Raw genomic sequence first — 20162 nt, forward strand, 5'->3', positions numbered from 1 at the left:
TCTACTGTAATGTGTAGAGCATAGTTAGTTCTTATTAGGTTTTTACAAAAGAATATGTGTACATACCTGGCGGCCCGCCCACTTACCTAGGCGACCACATTGGGCTTTATACCCCAACAACCTCCCACTTACTTAAAGTCCAATGTGGTACTTTAAGTGTGAGAGAAGCTATTATACAAGCTAATATACAAGAGATGTAGAGAAGTGATGTACTACCCTACACCTAACTGCTTGCGAAAATGCGCAAAGCTCTCTGACGGAAGTCCTTTTGTAAGTAGATCAGTAGGATTTTCTGTGGTGTGAACTTTGACAAGCTGAAGTTTCTTATCCTCGAGCATTTCCCTGATGAAATGATACTTCACATCCACATGCTTTGTCTTTGAGTGATAAACTGGATTGCGATCCAATTGTATAGCACTTTGACTATCACAATATAACACAGGCATCTCTTCTTTGATTCCCAAATCTGTTACTAGTCGATTAAGCCAAATTGATTCTTTGCATGCCTTTGATGCTGCAACATATTCAGCCTCTGTAGTAGACTGAGTAACACAATCTTGTAATCTAGAACGCCATGATACTGCTCCAACAGCCAATGTAAAGACATACCCTGACGTAGACCTTCGGTTGTCTAAGTCACCTGCATAATCTGAGTCTGTAAAACCCTTTACACTTAGCTCCTGACTCCCATAGCATATACGCATACTCTTTGTAGCTTTCAGGTATCTCAATATTCCTTTCACTGCCTCCCAATGTTTCTTGCCTCGGTTTGACATGTATTGACTTACTACTCCCACTGCAAATGCAATGTTTGGGCGAGTAGCAATCATTCCATACATCAAACTACCCACTGCAGACGCATATGGAATCTTATCCATTTTAGCCTGTTCTTCCTCAGACACAGGACAATCTTGTTTGCTAAGTTTCACATATGGTGGCAATGGAACACTCAATGCCTTTCCCTTCTCCATATTGAAACGTTGCAAAACCTTGTCAATATACTCTGTTTGAGATAACCAAATCAACTTCTTTGATCTGTCTCTCTCAATGCGCATACCAAGTATATGACTTGCCTCACCCATGTCTTTCATGTCAAACGATTTTGCCATCTTTGACTTCAAAGCTGAAATTTCTTCCAAGTGCTTGCCAGCAATCAACATGTCATCCACATACAAAATTAGGATCAACCAGCTACCATCCTTAGCCTTCTTTGTATATAGACAATGATCGAACTCACTACGTTTGTAGCCTTGAGAAAGCATAAACTTGTGGAATTTATGGTACCATGCCCTCGGTGATTGTTTTAAGCCATAAAGACTCTTTAACAACTGTCATACCCAATCTTCCTTGCCTTTCTCAACAAACCCTTATGGCTGCTGCATGTAAATTTCCACATCTAAATTGCCATGCAAGAACGTTGTCTTGACATCCATTTGGTGCAACACCAAATCTAATATGGCAACCAATGCAAGAAAGCATCTCAATGTAGTCATCTTGACCACCGAAGAGAAGACTTCATCAAAGTCAATGCCTTGTTCTTGCTTAAAGCCCTTGGCAACAAGCCTTGCTTTGTACTTTGGTTGACTATCATGAGCGGTGATCTTATACCTGTAAACCCATTTACAAGGTAGAGCCTTTTTGCCCTGTGGTAATTTAACTAGCTTCCATGTCTTGTTTTTATGCAGATCTGTCATCTCTGACTGCATGGCCAATTGCCAATTCCCGGAGTCCTTCATTTGCACTACTTCCTTGTAACATGAAGGCTCATTGCAATCAGTCAACATGACATAGTTCATAGATGGAACAAACCTATCAGGAGGTCGCGTGACACATCCAGATCTACGCACAATAGGTGGCTCAGCCTCAGCCACAACCTGTGGTTGCACTCTATCCTGTCCTTGCTCCTCTTGAGCCCTGACATTTTGTCTTGCACGTGCAGGTCCATCTTCTTGGAAGACAACTCTTCTAATCTCCTCAACTTTCTCTGGTTTAGAATGATATTTGGCTTCATTAAAGTGAACATCATTGCTGCGGATAACCTTTCTAGATTCGGGATCCCAAAGGCTGTACCCATCTCACCAGAATTACCATAGCCTAGAAAGATGCACTTTCTACTCTTTGGCTCAAGTTTGTTCCTAAATTCCTTTGGAACGTGAGTATATGCCTCACAGCCAAAGACTCTGAGATGCTTGTATGAGGGCATTTTGCCTGACCATACCATCTTTGGCATTGAATCCTTCTGCAAAACCTTGCTAGGAGATCTATTTACAAGATGAACAGCTGTTGATACAGCTTCAGCCGAAAACCCATTTGGCAGCTGTGCATTAGACAACATACTTCTGACCTTCTCTTGTATGGTCCTATTCATCCTCTCAGCAACACCATTTTGAGGAGGATTGTAAGGAGCAGTAAGTTCACGTTTTATACCTTTTGACTCACAAAAGTCCTGAAAGGCCTTTGAAACATACTCTCCACCATTGTCAGTGCGTAAGCATTTAAGCTTCTTGCCACTCTGATTCTCCACAAGTGTCACAAACGTTTTGAAAACACTAAACGCTTCATCCTTGTGCTTGAGAAAGTAAACCCATACTTTCCTCGAGTAATCATCTATAAATGTCATAAAGTAAGAAGCTCCCCCTAGAGATAGGTTAGGCATAGGTCCACACAAATCACTATGAACAAGTGCCAACTGTGTATCTCTTCTACTGCTTCTATGCTTATGTGGCTGCTGTGTTTGCTTACCACACAGACAATGTTCACAGAATTCAAAATCATTAAATGAAAAGCCAGGCAAATAACCAGAACGAGACAAGATTTCCATTCCCTTCTTGGACATATGTCCTAACCGGCTATGCCACAAAGAAACGTTCGGCTGCTTGGTTACATTGATTACATTTTTAGAGACATTTGATACATAAATCATGTAAATTCCTCCAGACTTTACTCCATGTGCTACTGTCATAGAACCCTTGGATATCTTCCACATGTTCTGTCCAAAAGTGGTGACGTAGCCAGCATCATCAAGTAAACATGTGCTGATCAAGCTCTTTGTAATTGCGGGAACATGTCTCACATTCTTCAGCGTAAAAAAAGAGCCATTCTGAAACTTCAATTGAACATCTCTAACACCTAAGATCTCACATGTCTGCCCATTGCCTAGCCGAACATGATCTTTAGTGGTCACATAAGAGGTAAACCACTCCTTGTTTGGAGACACATAAAGTGATGCCCCTGAGTCTATAATCCAGTCACTCAGTGCATTTCCATCAGATGCCGTAAGAAGAGCTGAGTCCATTGTATTCTTCAAGAAGTAGATGTCTCTTGACACTAGACTGTCATCCTCTACAACAGTGTTTGTCACATTTATTTCTTGAATCTTCACTGAGGACTTGTTCTTCTCACCATGGTCTTCAGCTTTCTCTTTGCCTTTTTCTGCTTTCCATTCTCTGCAGTCTCTTTTCATGTGACCCTTCTTGCCACAATGGTAGCATTCTATGTCACTCTTGCCTTTAGCACTGCGGGACTTGCTACGAGACTGATTCCTCTTTCCACCTTTGTACTTTTCTTTGGTCCTTCCCCTGACAACTAAGGCTGTTCCTTTGCCTTTGTCCATTGTCTTTCTATTGGTTTCTTCAGTAAGCAGACTTCCTTCTACACCTGCTATGTTCAAACCATTTGGAGTTGCAGAATTACTCAAAGCTGTGCGAAAAGTGTCCCAACTTTCCGGCAATGTGATCAACAGGAACATAGCTCTAATAGGTTCATCAAACTTGACACCTTGAGCTGACAACTGACTGTAGATTGTGTTGAATTCATTCAGATCATCGTACATAGGTGTCCCTTCTTTCGTCTTCAAGTCAACAAGATTCTTAGGCCAGTATACCTGTGAAGCTACACTCTGCTTCTCATAAAGATCACTCAGCTTTAACCATGCTTGATAAGCCGACACCTCGTCTGCTACATTGAAGTAAACGCTTTCTGCCAAAGTCAGCATAATGGTAGAAAGTGCCAATTCATCCATTTCGCTCCATTCATCTTCGTCCATATCTTCTGTTTTTATCCCCTTGAGCTTTATAGGTTTTATCTGCTTCTTTTGTACCAACAAGTGCCAAATCTGCTTCTTCCACAATGGGAAATTGGTTCCATCCAGCTTCTTGATATTGTAAAGAGCAATGTCCTGTGATCCAGCCATAGCTACGCTTCACAGTGGTTTACTTTCCTGGGTAAAATTCGGCAGAGTTTCCCCTCTAAACTGACCTGTGAACCAATATCAACCTGATGAACTAGTGGATGTCGCCTACAGTCTATGTGTAGATGTGCCTGTGTCGTATGTGACACGCCTCCAAGAATTGTGAGCCGTGCTTCGATGTGTAGACAGCCACAAATCAACACTCTAGGAGTGTGGATATCCTCAGAACCTGCAGCCGTAGGCCGAAAACCCCAAATTTGCAGAGTCAGATCTGCACCCACTGAGACCACGTAGTCGAAAATGGCCTGTGCAGAACTTTGTCGAAGCCGAACGGTGGCCGAGATGACCTCAGAATGAAATTCTGAGAACACCATGTCCTACGAGCTCTCCCACAAGATTTGGGGCCGTGTCTTTGCGTGTCGAATTTCACTCCAATATGAGTTGGTGACTCTAGCCTCCTACAGTGCTGCCCCGAGCCTCGATCTGAGCTCTGATACCAGTTGAAGGAGTACGAGTGGAAGTGCGACGCGAGAGAGAGTGCGAGAAGAAGAGCACGACGATATGGTGAACTCGCTCTACTGTAATGTGTAGAGCATAGTGAGTTCTTATTAGGTTTTTACAAAATAATATGTGTACATACCTGGTGGCCCGCCCACTTACCTGGGCAACCACATTGGGCTTTATACCCCAACATGGATGAGTATGAAGATTGCTCAGGTCATGTTGATTATGAACAGATTATTGACAAGGATTTTACATCTATGCTTGTACATGGGTTGCATGAGGAGATAATTCCTACAATTTTGATTAATGTTGAGACTTCCAAGGGTGATTTTCCCGAGGATGCTATGGATAAATATTTACAAGATAAAGCTGTTTTTCATGATCAAGATGAAAATCCAACAGGTAAAAATTCCTTTGATGATACTGGTCCAGAGACTCCCAAGGTTTCTCGTGATGGCTATGAAGCTAGAGGGGGTGATAATGCTAAATCATGCTTGATACTGCAAAAAGTGAAGAGGATTTTTCATTTCCTTGGACAATGTGCCAAATGTGGCTGGATTTGGCTGCTATTCCTATTGATGCTTATGTCAGTGATGTCATGGCTGCCAGTAAAAGGGAGTCATAATTCTTTAATGCTTTGCTCGTAACGAGCTTAAGTTGCCAAAATTTTATGAGATATGGGTGTTGCACTATGCTTCAGGTGAAGCTCTAGTATATTGCGGAGCCCATCAATGCTATGTGATCTCAATGGTATTTGATCCAGGAGATTATAAGGATGTTCGTAAGCAAATTCAATATGGATGGAAATTGTTAAGTATACATAGTTATTGCGTGCTATTTGAACCAGGGATAGTATATTTGCACCAAAAATTCTTGATGTTGATTGATACTAGAAATGTATGCTTATGTGGATATTATGATGCTTCAGTGAGTGGGAAATTCCTTATTATTCCATTTGATTGTGGGAGCTACTAAAGTGCAAGCTGCAGATTTGAAGGATACCAGATGTCTGTTGTAGGCAGGTTGCATGGTACAAAGTTTTGGTTTCTAGATTTTGATGCGTTAGAATATTTTTTGGTTATGTGTTAAGTAAGATTACATGATTGGCTTCTAGTTGACTTCTTTGGACAATTGATGAAGTATCTTCATATCTTTTGAGCTGGTTTTGCTACCAGAACTTGAAGTAAAGGACTTCACGACCATTCTGGGTGCACACAAAGTAAGGCATACTTGACTTGGCAAGGTTCCCTAATGCAAGCTTGATGGTTAAGCTGTGTGCATCATTAGTTGGAGCACTTGAGGCTGGCAGGGTTCACTGAGAAGGTTTTGAATAATTGAATGCTTTGGAGATACGACAAATACGGTTCAATGATTTTTTATGGGTAGCTACCTAATGATTAAGCTAGAACATTGATGATAGGGTATAAGCCTTATATTATTTTCCGTATGTTTACCAATTACATGTGTATGATGATGGCAAAGAGCTTAAGGTACCTTTAGCAAATACAGATTGAAGTGCAATTGGCATAGACCGAAGGTTGTGCAGGTTCGGAGGGGGTGGATATTGTGCAGCTCTGCTTCCATGATGGGAAAATGAGCAAATAAATGCAAGCTAAGATTCTTTGAAGCCTATACATTTATTGAGCAGTGATTAAGGCTTGTTAACAGGTCAAGTTTAATGATTAATGTATATCATATGTGATTTAAAAGGCGAACTGATTCTTTGATGATGCTAGAAAAGAGTATGCTTAAAGTGAGCACAGATGGAAGTTTACGATCTAGAACTGCAGTGCTTGAAGTGATCTACCGGCCTGTCTTTACGGCTCATCAATTGGAGCTACAGTGAAAACGTTATAGCCGATTGAAGTTTGATTCAATTGCAAATCCGTACTGGATTGGGCAGTTGCAACTGAGGGGTCAAAGTTGATGTGAATGCATGGGGATGAATTTCTCACTTTGTGGAGCACCTCGGTCTTTTCAAATTAGTGATCGGAGTTCCTATTGCCAAGATATTGGCTGTTAAAGATCCACCGAGGGCCAGTTCCATACCAGTCTATTCCGCTCGGTCGTCGGTGTTCCATCAGGGAACTTTAAGCTTTAAGTGTGCAGGAAACTGATGCCACACTTGGCAACACTTGAGTTAAGTTGCATGCCAGATAGCTAATGGACACACATGCTTTGGAAGTTAAATATTCTAAATGTGGTGCCCGTACAGAAGCACATAAGGTATCGAAAGAGCTTGTGTTCAGAATGTCATCTCTTGGAATGCAATGATCACGGGATATACCCAACAAAGGTAGGTCCAGGAAGCTGGTGGTTCTGAGTAGATGAAAAGAGAGGGAAAATTTCCAAATGCAATCACTTATACTAGCATATCTAAGGTGTATGGCACTGTCGAAGAAGTAATGCGGGCAACAAATTCACGCTGATATTGACAGTAAGGGGATGTTGAAAAATGATGTAATGCAAGGCATTGCCTTGGATCAATATGTATGCCAAATGGGGTGACCTTGAGGGGAACCGGCCGCCCACTAATGGCCGCCCAAATTACTTGGTTGTGCTTGGCATTGTTGTACTCGGTGTGTACGCCAAATCTCGTTCCTTTACAAAGCTCACTATGAAGCCATGGCTGCCCAAATGAAGTTTGGACATCCAAAGGCCGCCCAAAGAGGGTTTTTTTTTAACTTTGTGAATGAGGAAAGGAAAATTAGGGAGGCGATGGTGTGAAGGCTGTGAGCAGGCGCGCATGGAAAAGAGAGGTGCTCACTGTCGTGCAGCTCCGCTCCCATGCTAAGAAAGATGCTAGAAAAATACATATCGAGTTTATTTAAATCTTACTTGATTAATGGTCAGTGACCAGGTTTTGTTAACAGGCCAAGTTTAATTATTAATGTATACCAGACATGGCTTAAAAGGGCCAACAGATGCCTTAATGATGCCAAAAATGATTATGCTTGAAGTGATCACAAATGGAAGATTATGATCTAGAACTACAGTGCTTGAAGTGCTCTATCGGCCTGTTAAGTATGGAGCCTGATTTACCCCTTGTAATTTTCTGTGGTAAAAGTGCACATTTGTAAGGCCCCCATTATGAGGAGAAGCCATCGTGCGTGAAGGAAAATCACTCACCAGAAAATCACAGTCAAAATTCAGGGACAACTTTAGGGGAAACTTGGCCGGAATATTCCTTTTCGTCGGAATATTATGGCCGGACGGCGGCCGGAAAGTGGTCAGAAATCGATCGGTTGGTTGGCCGGTGGCCGGTGGTCGGAATTCAATGGACATTGGCCGGTGTCCGAATTCAAAAGCGGATTTGTCTACACAAGGGCGGCCACAAGGGCGACCGGTTGGTTGGCCGGTGGCCGATAGTCAATGGCTGGTGGTGGCCGATGGTCGGAAGTCAATGACGATTGGCCGGTGGCCGAATTCAAAAGCGGATTTGTCTACACAAGGGCGGCCACACATGGGCGGACTCGAGGGTCCGATTTGGACTTATTCACACAAGGACGGCTACACATGGCTGCCTCTCATGAGAGAGGGCAGCCCTTTTGGCCTATAAAAGGAGGCCATTTCTACACACATTTCATAGTGTGAAGTTGATGCAACAAGGTGAGTGTGAGGTGGTGAGAGTGAAGCAAGGCGGGAGCTCCATTAAGGGTATAATCCCTTTGTAAACTACTTCTTGTTTTGAAGTACTAAAGCCATTGAGTGGATGTTTTCCTGTGGACGTAGCCCACATTGGGTGAACCACGTATATCGTGTGTACTCTCTCTCTCTCTCTCTCTCTCTCTCTCTCTCTCTCTCTCTCTCTCTCTCTCTCTCTCTCTCTCTCTCTACTCTATAATCTCATGTATGTAAATCTGTCTCTCTCCATTAAGTAATTTACTCAATTATCTATTTAGCTACGTCTTATTTCCTAACACGGCTTGTTTTTACGGCTCGTCAATTGGAGCTACAGTGAAGAAGTTATGACAGTTCAAAATTTGAGTCGATTGTAGATCCGTACCGGATTGGGAAACAGTAGCTGAGGGGTCAGAAATGAAATGAAAGCACGGGCTTGAAATGCTCACATTGTATAGCGCGTCTATCTTTTCAGATCAGTGATCGGAGTCTCGATCGCCAAGATATTGCCTGATTAAGATGCAAGGGTTTTGAATACAACAGAATAAGTGTTTGAGATATCAGTGCTTTAATAGTTATGTACGCCAAAGCCCCTCCAATGTTGGCCGGCGGTAGTCGTAATTGGCAATGTCTGGCTAGTCTGGAACTCTTTGATTGAATGTGATGGGAAAACCTTAAGTCAAATGCAATCACTTATAGTTGATTCTTGCATGCATGTGTCACTATTCAAGACTTTTACGACATTGAAATTCATGACGATATTGTTAGCCAAGGACTACTGGGAGAAATAAGTTGTGCTTGGCAATGCTTTGGTCGCTATGTATACCAAGTGTGGTGCCCAAAGCCCAAAGCCTTATGGCATGGCCGCCCATATTCAAAAAGATTAAGCTGGCTGCCCAAAGCCCTCTTCAATGGCCGCCCAATAGGGTTTTAATAGAGGCAAATGGGAAAAGAAAAGAGAAAGACATGGAGGCCATGGTGTGCAGCAACCAGAACAAGTGCAGGCAGAAGAAAACAGCTCGTGTGGGGAGCCATGAGCATCGGATGCGCATGTCGATGAAACAAAAATTGCATAGTAGATGAAGGTGATTCATTTTGGGGCTGGTTGCGACGCGTTTGGCGAAGCTCAAAATCTAGGCTTGCCACGTCATGGCAGTCGCTCCCATGCCACGTCAATCACGGCGCCGTGAGTGCGTGGTGGCGCCAAAAACAAAAAGGGGGCTATTATAAGGGAAGGCATTAACGAAGAGGGGGGTTAGTCGTTTGAAGAAGAAAAAGGAGACTAGGGCAAGGGAGAGCGAAAGGAGGTAGGAAGGGAATTGCAAGGGAAAGCTTGGTCGAGGAAGGAGAAAAGCTTGGTCGAGAAAGGAAGGATTTTTTTCTCTCCCTCTCGAGCTTGAACAAAGCAAACAAAGCAAAGAGAAATCTCTCTCTCTCTCGCTCGCTCTCATCCTTGAAGTAAGCAAAAACTAGGAGAGGGAGGTTACAACGAGGAGGACTGGAGGAAGCAAAGTTTAGTTTGGGAACCAAGGAGATTAAGCAAGGGATTTTGAAGCAAGAGAGCTTCGGCGAGGAGCTTGAGCAAGAATCTTGCCGAAGCTTGAGCAATACAAGGCGAGCAGAGGATTCATTGGAGAAGCTTGGTCGAAGAAGCTTGAGGGTAAGCTCGTCAAGGCTTGAGCAAGCCGAGGCGAGAAGAGGATTACAAGCAAAGTCGAGGCTTGAGCAGGCAAAGGTGAGAAGGAGATTTACAAGCAAATGGGAAGCTTGAAGTAAGCAAGCAGGCTTGAGAAGGCGATCTTGGTCTTGAGCCAAAGCAAGAGAAGAAAGCAGGAAAAGGCATGCATGGCAAACAAAGCAAGATAAGAACCAGAAGGAAGTCACAACTAGAGAATGGAAATTAAGCCGGTCCAAAGCATTGACAATCGAAGCAGATAAAGCAACATAGGAAAATTTCCTTCACCATCATCAGTCCTAAGTTGATTAAGCAGTTTGTTAAGTCCGGTGTCGTTAATGGCCTGGTTAATCCTGTATAACAAGAGCTTAAACTCCTTGATTTCAGTGAACCTAAGTGTTGGTTTTGTTAACAGCAGGACTTGGCTATTGCCAACAAAATGTACTCAGAGATTAAATTGATTAATTGAAGGTTACGGTGATTGACAAAGCCTTTTCCACCTGTTGTTCTTGTTCTCTTTTACATCTCCCACAGCCAGAGGCCCGGCGCCTGCCCGGCTCACGTAGCGAACACATATCCCCCGACATCCTTGGTGAACCCGGTGCAAAACGAGCCAGGATGGGAGGTAAAGATGGAGAATTTAGAGCAGATGATGAAGATGATTGTAGAATTAAGTGCGAACGGTTTTGATGATAGGTCAACAATTCCAGATTTTTCAAAGATGCTTCAATTGGTTCAAGGATCTCTCCTTGAAACAGAGATCGTAAAAAAGAAAAATCGAATGGATGAAGCTTTGGATGCAGTATACGACGAAAGATGACTCTTTGATGGATACGATCCAGAGGGCTACCTAGAGTGCTATGAGATGGAGACCAAGGTAAGAGGGATACCAGAAGAGTTGATGATCAAATCTTTTGAGCAGTTAGTGAGTTCAGATGTGAAGGAGCAGATTCAAGAAGTTACCAAAGCTTTCAACGATGACTGAGAGTATTTCAAAGAAGCTATTGTGCAAGTAAGTTATGAGTAGTATGAAAGCTATCAAGAATAGAGTTCAAATCTACCAGACTACGCAAATATTTGAGGACAAGTACGATCAAAGTTAGAAGCTGTGATTGATGAGTTTATTGTGCAGGATGCTACCTTCTTACAGGCTAATGATGAAGACATAGTTGAATCTATGTATGCAAAGTTGGGTTTTGCAGATGTTGTGCATGAAGTAGAAGTCTTTGAGGGTGAGGATTTGCAGCTTCAAGATACAGAAGGTGAATTTTGCAAAGAACATATGCATGTAGTACATGAAAAAAAGAAATCAGGGGATCAAAAGAGTGAAGTGGCTAAAGCTCAAGAAGATTTTGCAGGTAAATGAGTGCAACCATATTCAAGTAGACATGCAAGAAGATTCACAGCTATAGCTAATACTTTTTCTATTGAACTAGAATTAGAGTACAATTTTTCTGGTACAGATTCTACCCTAGAGGTAATTGAAGATACTGCAACACATTTTTCCAAAGAGTTGATTAATGATATAGATGTCATAGGTCAAAGCAGAGCTATTGTTGAGAGCATCAAGACCATGGATTTTGGTATACCAGATTGACCGAATTTGGATGTACCAGATTTTGAGTACTTGGTTAATCAAGAGTATGTGCTTGAAGATCTGCAAAATGTTGATTCAAAGGGAGTGCAGACTCCTTCATTGACAAGTTTTTGTGACGCACAACTACAAAAGTGGAAAATTGGTCTTGAATATGATGATAATGAACCAGAGGGGGTGTAGACTCCTTCTTTGAAAAGTTTCAGTGACCTAGTGCTACTGATCTGGCAGACTCATCCTGAATTTGATGATGGTGATTTAGAGAAGGAGCAAACTTCTTCTCTATCATGAATTTGTGACACAGGGCTCACACTATGGCAGAATGATCATGACCTTGATGATGCTGATTCAGAGGAGGTGCATAGTGAAGTGAAATCTCTTGTTGATGAATATGATTGGTTTCATTGTGCCGATGATACCGACAGGGAAGTAGATAAAAGTTTCAATGTGCATGCCGATCTTTGTGCTACAGAAGTGCAAAGATATCTGGCTGAGGTGAAATACTTGAAGAGCACTTTATTGCAGATGCGTTTAGTATGTATTTCATATGTGAAAATCCTCGTTTATTGCAGCAACCTGAGATGTACAGGATTGAGAAACCTTCTCAAGCGGTGGCCCTACCTTATGTTCTTACTGGACGAAACTTTGGAAGGGTTTTTAAATAAATATGCTGAGGATACCAATCAGTCCAGAATCATGCATGAGCCAGTTTGTTCAGATTCAGCAGATGATGAAATTATGTAGCTGTTGTATGATGCTCTACTTGATTTTGAGCCTCTACGAGATAGACAATTGTTTTCAGATGCATCTTTTGAGCCTAATGAAGAGGATTTTACTAGACTTGATGTATCCAGATATGCATGATTGGGATTCCAATACTAGTGAGAGTGAAGGTGCACTGCCAATGATTTTACCTGTGATTGATGAACAACAATTGGATGAGCTAGTTGCATAGGGGGTACGGTAGTATCTGATGCTACCTGATGCTATATGGGATCTGATGTTACCCTATGAAGTAGGGGATTTTGAGCTAGATTTTGACCCAGGAGGTGACAAATATATGCATGGTCCTAGGAAATTGACTTATATGCCATATGATCCAGGCGGTTTGTATGAAGATTTGTGGGTTAATGTATGTTTATGCTGTAATGATTAGAAATTGTTGTATATTCCCTATGATCCTGGAGGATGGTGCAATTTTTTTAAAGGAATGCTCACAGTGGGGAAAATGATTGGGTTTTCGTTTGATCCTTGGGGCTACTGAAGTGCAAGTTCCAAATTTGAAGAGTACCAGTTATTTGTTGTACCAGGTTTCATGGTACAAAGTTTTGTTTTCTAGATTTATGCTGAGTCAGGAGAGTTTTGGTTAGGCATTCAATAAGATTATATGGCTGGCTTCCAGCTGACTTCCTTGGAAAATTGTTGAAGTATCTTTACATCTTTTGAGTTGGTTCTGCTACCAGAACTTGAGGTAAAGGACTTGATGACCATTCTGTGTGCAGACTGAGTAAGGCATACTTGAGCTTGATAGGGTTCCTTAAAGAGAGCTTAGTGGTCAAGCCATGTGCATCATTAACTGGAGAACTTGAGTCTGGCGGGGTTCACTAAACAAGTTATCCATGATTGAATGCTTTGAAGATACGACAGATACAGTTCAAAGATTTTTGATGGGCAGCTACCTAATGATTAAGCTAGAACATTGATGATAGGGTATAAGACTTATTTCATTTTTCATATGTTTACCAGTTAAGTGAGTTTGATGATGGTAAGGAGCTTAAGGTACCTGTAGCAGAGTTGGCACAGGCCGGAGGCTGTGCAGGTTCAAAGGGGGTGGATGTCGTGAATCTCTGCTCCCATACTAAGAAAGATGTCAGAAAACTACACATCAAGCTTCTTTGAAACCTACTTGATTAATGGTCAATGATCACGGCTTGTTAAAAGGCCACGTTTAATGATTAATGTATGCCGGATGCGGCTTAAAAGGGCCAACATATTCCTTAATGATGCCAAAAATGAGTATGCTTGAAGTGAGCACAGATGACAGATTATGATCTAGAACTATAGTGCTTGATGTGCTCTACTGGCTTGCCTTTACGACTCGTCGATTGGAGCTACGGTGAAGAAGTTATGGCATATTGAAGTTTGAGTCGATTGCAGATCTGTACCGGATTGGGCAAATGCAACTGAGGTGACAAAAATGAAATGAATGCACGAGCCTGAAGTGCTCACTTTGTGGAGCACGCCGATCTTTTCAGATTAATGATCGGAGTTCCGTTCGCCAAGATATTGGTCGTTAAAGATTCATCGGGGCCTGGTTCCGTATTGGTCCGATTGGCTTGGTTGGTGTCTCAGCTCTGGGAGTTTTTGTCTTTCGTCCAGGTTCTGAAATGCATGAGCAGTAATTGCTTTGAGGAGTCTCATGTTTGGAATGTGGTCTCTTGGAATGCATTGACTGCGGGATATACCCAACAAGGCAGGGTCAAGAAGATACTTGCATCTTGAAGGTTGTGGTGGCATTCGACACACAAGGTGGTTGCAGAATTCACAGTGATATTACTAGTCAGGGAATGTTGGGAAGTGGTGTCATGCAAGGCATTGTGATATGTATGCCAAATGTGATGCCCTTCACATGGCTACCCGAGGGCCGCTAGGCCGGTTGGTAAAAGCGATCCATGTTACGCCGGGATCGTGAGGTCAAATCTGAATCCTCCCAGTCTTTGAGGTCCAAACCCCTTCTACCAAAGTAGAAAAGGGGCACTGGGGTGGCGATGGGGACTCAATGTTCGCCAAGGTCGTCCTGACAACACTAGTCTTAGTGCACACAATAGCCAAATAATAAGGCCTGTCCAAAATCCATTAAAATGGACGCCCATGTTAACCCTCACGGCACACGGACACCCTATGATCTATAAACGTTGTATTATTTAGAGTCAGGTTCCGGGCTTGTCGGACCAATAGGAACAGGGTAAGGGTGATCGTCGATGACAGGCGCACTCTAACTGCAATATTCAAGGAGTTAGTTGGCTAATTATGGGCGCCCAAGTGTGAATGGGGTGAGCTCATATAAAAGCCACTAAACCTAATTTTTACTCATTCTCTCATTGTGCAATAGAAGCTGCTCTTGCTCCATCTCCACCTTCTCCTTCACCATCTCCTTGTGTGTGTGTGTGTGTGTACGTGAGAGAGAGAGAGAGAGAGAGAGAGAGAGAGTGAGAGTGTGTGTGTGATCGAGGATTGTGGCGGCACGACGGTGGCAAGGCGGTTGAGCGCGGCGTAGCGGTGTCTCCCTCTTCTTCGCGGCGCGGGAATCCTTCATTCGCAACTACGCAGGAAGGTGAGTGACACACCATTCTTCCTTGTGAGCTTGTCTGTTGTATGAATGTGTGCTAGGAGCCTTTGTGGCTCGCACACGACGCGTAGCAAGTCCCTAGCCTTGACATTTTTGGCGCCGCTGCCGGGGATCTGCTGCGCGTGAAGCTCCCATGGCGACCTGTAAATTGTATTGAAGCTATTTTTTATGTAGGAAAGGCGCGGCTTAAGTTTGATTATTGTTGTTATGCAAAAACATTAGAGAAAGACACAATGTTGTTGACTGCATTCAAGTTTTCTGTGTTCTCTTAAGCTCTGTTTTGCTAGTTCTATTAAGCTCAGATTTCAGCTTACACAGTTAGCATTTCTTGCGTTTCTGCGTTTTCTGCATTTTGTGGTTCGCACTGCACAGTTCTGTCAAGTTTCAATTTTCTGCATTTTCTGTGTTTTCTGGTTTGTGCACTGTTAGGCGCACAGTTAGTTAATTAAGCAGGTTAGTAATTAGGTGAACCACTGATTAGCAGGTCAGTAGGTAGGTGGGACAGTAAATAGTTAGGTGAGGTCAACGCGCACCAAAACGCGTACCAAATAATATCCAAAAAAAAAAAAAAAAAACGTGAGCGAGGGACGGACGGGAAAAAATCGAAAATATTTAAGCGTGAGTGACTGGGGGGATCACTAAAATTTTGATCAGGATCGATTCCCCAAGCCCAAGCCCAAGCCCAAGCCCAAGCCCAAGCCCAGGCCTCAGTCCTCAGTCTTATGATATATACTAGACTCACTCTTATATATATACCCTACCCCCTCAAGAGGGACTGAGAGCATGTGGGGCAAGTCCTCCACTCTCCTCCCTTCTCTTCCCACTTGCACCCTTAGACTTGCTATTTGGAGCCTAGTTCCCCAGCTAGGAAAAGACTGTTTCGGGTTTTTCTGGAGCAAAATAGAACCAAACGGTGGGCTGTAAAGCACAACGCGTCCCTCCTAGCGATACGCTCGTTTTGAGCTATCACACGGTCCATTCCACGACACGCTCTAAAAAATCTAGCAAAAAAACACGCAAAAAACTAGTCACAAGGCCTCCTAGAGCAGCTTTTTGACACCTTAGGGTATCAAAAGCACATGCACTTACGCTCTGGGCGGGTGCTAGAACACGAGCATATTGAGGGTGCCTCTGTTCATACGGACACCCATTACCCATCCACGATAGGCTCTAGACCCTCAGCGGGGACACAAGGTAGCACCACCCAAGACCCTAAAATAGCCGCTAGTGATTCCTCCTCCGACTCAGAAATCATGGAAGCATACCCTACCCAAAACACTGAGAGAGAAGGCCATGCACCTCCCGAAGCTCCACAGCCTAGTACTAGTATGTTTAGCCGTTTCATGGAAACATTAGGTAGAGCTACTCACTCGGAACCTGATGCAAATGAAGCACACGAAGGGGGTGGGGAAGTGGACTCTCCTTTCACATCGCACGTGGACCCCACACCCCCAAAGAGTGTCCATGTGGATATCCTGCCAACTTCTTACCAAGAAGGCCATGTTGAGCTGCCTCCTTCAGAAGTTCCCTCTAGAGTACCGTTGGTGACAAGTAAAACCACGGGGAGCAACATTGCTTCTACCTCACAAGAAACCGTTAACACGTCGACTCTAGAAGGATTGTTCATTAATGATCATTGGACATATGACCTCCACACTGAGGTGTTGACGGATCTACACTCTGGCCATGCCTACCATGTAGGATGGATAGAGATTGTACAATCCACCTCTAGTGCCACGAGCATCGAAGATCAACAGAAAATGATCTGTAATGTTATCCATGGAATTATTCAATCAGAAAGGCAAAACCGAGGGGTAAATTTACTCTCAACTGGCCCCTGCATGAGATTTCTGGATACGAGCAAGGCTCAACAGCCTACTCTATCACAAATGGAGACTCCTCTAATGAGTCCCATGGACCCATCTTATGTCATTTCACCTGGGGTCTCTATGCAATCTGAGCCTCCGAGCGACAACTTTAGCTTCCCTAACTTGGCTCAACCCTCTATTAAGGAAAACACAGTGCTCACTCCAGGGATAGGCCTGACAGAGAATGTACCGATGACATCTACGATTAGCGCAGTGCCACTACCTAGTGTCGTAGTACCTAATATGGGGCCTCGACCGTATGTGCCTCTAGCCCCTTATGCACACATGGCCCCCACACCTCCAATTGTACCACTTGTTTATGCTCCTCGAGTGCCGCTCCCTAGACCTTATCTGAGTGGACCTATGCCTGGTTATGTTCCATATCCTGCATCATCCACACATATGCCAAGGCCGGTACCCGTCCCTCTCCCACATATGATTCCAAGAGTACCTCCACCGGCCCTGCCTCCTCACATAGGTGACTTGGCAGCATTTGCTCAAACCATAGGTCAATCTATCGCGGAAAATATGCGTCATGGATCTGATAGAGAGCCTAGAAGTAAGGCAGTACAAATTGCCAAACTCACGCAAAAATTCAATGGGGACGAAGATGCTAGAAAACACATTGAAGTGTTTGAACAAGTATGTGATTTCTTAGGGGAACGCAACGAACTACATAAGTGCAATGCCTTAAGCTTGACATTAAGTGGGAAGGCTGGAGATTGGTATAGAACCCTAAGGGTGGATGAGAAAACAATCTACCCTACCCTTCGAAGGTTGTTTCTAAAGGAGTACATACGAGAAGGTGTGCTTTGGGCTGTAACATCTCAGCTACAGAAGGCCGAACGTAAGGAAGGAAAGTCAGTAAGGGACTTCATTAGTCGTCTAAAGCACTTAAACTCTCGCTGCCCTGTAAATGAGCACTTCAACAATAACCAACTGCTTGATCGATTCATTCGAGGGTTGAGGAATGAAGGAATCTATAATGGACTAGTGATTAGAGGTATCACAACCTGGGAAGATGTCACTGCCAATGCAATCCAATTAGAGGACAACTTGATGATAGCAGGCATGAGGGTGTCTACTGACATGAGATCCACCAGCTCACAAGCCATTGAGTATGAACCCATGACTGCAAAGCCCATTGCCAATGAGCCAAAGGTATTTGAGACATTCTTGACAGACCTCACCAAGGCAATCCAAGAGTCTCTTAAGGATAATCGACCCCCTCAAAATAGTCACATGTATCCAAGAAGGGAGCAACAATGGTGTTCCATTTGCTTAGGTCCACATAGCACTAGTGAGTGCCCTATGTTTAGAGTAAAATTTAATGGAACTTGCAACGCATGTGGTAGGTATGGTCACCAAGCTAAGGATTGTTTAATGATCAAACGTATGATGGCAAATAGACCACCTGTAGCCTGGACGGATGCATCTCGAGCTCCTGTATTGATGCCTGCTCCACGTGTTGAGAAACTACCACAACACATGGTCCCTAGATCTCAAAATGTTGTACAAGCTACACCGCTACCACCTCCTGTGCTAGGACCGCAGCCCCCGCATCCAAGAGTCGCTCCTATGAACCAAGTGGGCTGCGAGCCATCTAATGCTTATGCAGATGTCTGTGAGGAGGAAATAGACACTAGTATTGCCTACGGACTTGATACATTGGAAGAGTGTCCTATATACTACATGGAAGATTGTTGGGGGCAAGTCAAGCCGGTTTATCAAGTTGCTGCTCTCGCATCCAGAGGTCAAAATATCAACACCCAAGCTAGGAGGCCACCTCTTCAATGCTACGAGTGTGGTGGACCACATCGGGCAGCGGAGTGCCCTATTAGGCTGCAAAAGAATGCTGCATAGATGCAAATGAATCAAGGGAGCACGTCTGCAATGCCAATACTCACATGTAATCATTGTGGCATAGATCACTTGATTGCCCAATGCCCCTATAACCCAAATGCGCCTAAAATCACACCCCTAAATTTGGTCGAAATTGCTAGTGTGACATCGCCAATACCACCCGTTGCACCCGCTTATGCGATTACACGGTCCATGCTTCAAGGGCCAGGCCATATCCTCAAAGAGAGAGATACCGCGTCAGTTATCCAAGCAAAGAAAAAGAAGACACGAAGGAAGAGGTCGCAGAATACGGGAAATTCAAAGCCAAGTTCCAAAACAAACATAGGAACAGGAGATGACCCCGTGTATATGAATGACCTCGAGGATGATTCAGATTCAATCGAGACAATGGAGACTAGAACCAATACCACAAAGGGAAAGACCGACAAAGAAAACCGTAACATGGAACCAAATGAAAACCGAATAAGAGAAAACCATAAAGAGCCTCTGAAAACACCACAAGTGTTTCCAAATCCAATCCAAGACCCCCAAGATAAACTGCAGGGGCAAAAAGGGAAGAATCGTTAAAAGAAGATTGGGACGTACCCAAACCCAGTAGACGAGATTGAGCAGGTGAAACATCTAAGAGGTTTAGTAGAGGGGACTCAAAGGAAACTAGAACCAGAACCCATGCATGTCAAAATTCATGACACAGTGTTTCCCAGGCAAGTTCATCCACCCCACATGAACCATAGACCGTTAGCCATATCTAGTATCATCCAAGAAGAGAGTGAGGACGGGACATCAGAAAGTGAGCATACACCTTTCTTGTTGGAAAGGATGTTTAACAAAGGAATACCTGATCCCATTGAGCAATATGAGATTCCATCCTCACCAGTTCCTAGTCCAGGACCTACACCCTGCAAAATGCCAATGAATGTTGCCAAACTAGTGGACTTCATGTCTTCTGAGGTCCAAACCATGATCATAGCAAAGCTGTATGGAGATCCTAAGTTATTCCTTGCACTTCGAGCATTCCTTAACGGAGAGCTACGAACAGGGTTACCGCAGTTTGCGCAACCAAATAGGCCTGACTCGATTATGATTGATGAGGAAAATCATGTGCAATCACTTGACTTAGATGGACATGAGTCTATGATCGAGGTACCCATTAACGAATTAGGGCAGTATTTTGAAGGCGACGAGTCTAATGCGACCCTACCCATCACTACCAAGGGATTAACTATAAAGGGAATTCTTGATGGTGGTACGGGAGTTAGCATCGTTACAAAAGATTGTTGGGAATCCATGGGAAAACCCCGCCTCAGTGTTACTAACATTGTGGTAAAGATGGCAAATGGTACCATAGCCAAACCTATGGGGATGCTGAAGGATCTTAAGATCAAAGTTCTAGGACACAAGGTACGACATACGTTCATTGTAATGGATTTCTCGAAACACCTTATGTCATATGAAATGATTTTAGGATGACCATTCATGAGGGAAGCACAAATGGTTCA

Source organism: Adiantum capillus-veneris, chromosome 8 (assembly GCF_014529385.1).
Source record: "Adiantum capillus-veneris isolate H3 chromosome 8, ASM1452938v2, whole genome shotgun sequence".
Lineage (NCBI taxonomy): Eukaryota > Viridiplantae > Streptophyta > Polypodiopsida > Polypodiales > Pteridaceae > Adiantum > Adiantum capillus-veneris.